The 1,742-nt window shown below is 38.1% G+C and overlaps 1 non-coding gene across 1 annotated transcript; it reads left to right on the plus strand.

The window, feature by feature from the left end:
* The first annotated feature begins 270 nt into the window (after window positions 1-270).
* Window positions 271-377, plus strand: LOC127117112 (small nucleolar RNA R71). Its single transcript, XR_007801872.1, has one exon. It is a non-coding gene; the product is annotated as a small nucleolar RNA R71 (small nucleolar RNA).
* The last annotated feature ends 1,365 nt before the right edge of the window (window positions 378-1,742 follow it).

The following is a 1,742-nucleotide window of genomic DNA, read 5'->3' on the forward strand; positions in this document are numbered from 1 at the left end:
ATATGTTCGACCTTAAGTGCTAAAGTGTCCATCTTCGCTTGCATCATGTCCATAGAACTTATCTCATGTATTCCACCTTGGGTCTCCTTTTTCTCTACTGGTGCTCATCTGTTTCCCCATTGGTAATGGTTTTGGGCCATATCCTCAATTAGGTCACAAGCTTCAGGGTAAGGTTTGTTCATCAACGCGCCACCAGCGACAACATCGATGCTCATCTCTGTGTTATAATGGAGTCCATTGTAGAAGGTATGAACGATCAGCCATTGTTCTAGGCCATGGTGTGGACAAACTCTTAACAACTCTTTGTATCTCTCCCAAGCTTCAAAAAGTGATTCTCATTGGTTTTGAGTAAATCTAGTTATTTGGTTTCGAAGAACAACAGTCTTACTGGGGGGAAATATCTAGCAAGGAATACTCTCATAAGGTCTTCCCAGGTAGTTATTGAGTTAGCTGGAAGTGAATCTAACCACGAACGTGCTCTATCCCTGAGGGAGAAAGGAAATAATCTTAAACGAATCTCATCAGGTGAAGCACCGTTGGATTTAAAGGTGTGGGCCAGTTGGAAAAAGACTTTTAAATGTTGATTTGGGTTCTCAGTAGCAAGACCCGTGAATTTGTTTTGTTGCACTAATTGCAGTAAAGATGGTTTTAGTTCGAAATTGTTGGCAGGAATGAGGGAGTTTACTATACTATAACTAGGTTCCTCGTCAGAGGGTTGGGCAAATTCCTTAAGAGGTCTCCGGTCGCGATTCTCGACCATAGCTTTCTTAATTCGGATGAGTAAGAGGCGCGTACGAGTGTAACGTTCGGGTTCCGCTAAAGGATCTACTAAATTTCCGGTACTACGGGTTCTTCGCATTTACCGGCTAATAATGCCTTAGTCTAGATGGTGTAACAACAGGGTACGAAATTTGACGAAGTTGGTAAAAACTTGATCGCTATATTCGCAAGTGCATGAATCGCGTCAAAGTAATATAAAAGAATATCGATCCCACAGAGACAAAATCGTCAATCTATCGGTTACTATTGTTACAATGTTTATCTAAGGCGGTACAAAAGAGATATTGATTTCGCAAAATAATAGTAAATAAAGAAAATGATAAATACAGTGCAGATAAAGACACGCTTGAATGTGTTTCACGTCAGTTAAACGATGCTTCGATTGTCTAAATAGAACTACTTATGGGGAAATATTTTCTACTCTTGAAAAGAATCCATTTAACGAGAACTGTCGCTTTCGCGTATTCAGAACCGAGTTTACCCTTAAATTAAGGCCTTTTATTGTCACTTATAAAAGGTGCGCAGAATGCTAAAGTAGTAAACCTATTTTTAAGAAATAAGACTCGTAAGCTTAGTTAAAAAGTGATTTTGATTCAGAAAGTTTTACCTAAGGAGTTTTCTGATTTTAAATCTATCATCGCGTCCGAAAACAGTTTCAAAAATCATTTTTCCTTAAAGTGATAAAAATTCCTAGTTACTAAGCCAGGGTGCTTTCGCACTCCTTGAGTAGTTAAAATTAACCAAGTTTGTTTTAGAAAACTCAAATTAACAACCAAAGCAACCCCTAAAGCATTTCTACAGATGCAATATGTGAAACATCTCTTTAACCGTGATCCTTACATTCTAACCTTTGAAAGATTTAGCCAGACATGGTAATACAAACAAACACAACGATATTGATCATGACGAAGAGTTGTTTAGAATGTAAGGCGTAAGTAAAGCGTGTAAAACAATTAAAACGA

This window comes from Lathyrus oleraceus, chromosome 1 (assembly GCF_024323335.1).
Source record: "Lathyrus oleraceus cultivar Zhongwan6 chromosome 1, CAAS_Psat_ZW6_1.0, whole genome shotgun sequence".
NCBI lineage: Eukaryota > Viridiplantae > Streptophyta > Magnoliopsida > Fabales > Fabaceae > Lathyrus > Lathyrus oleraceus.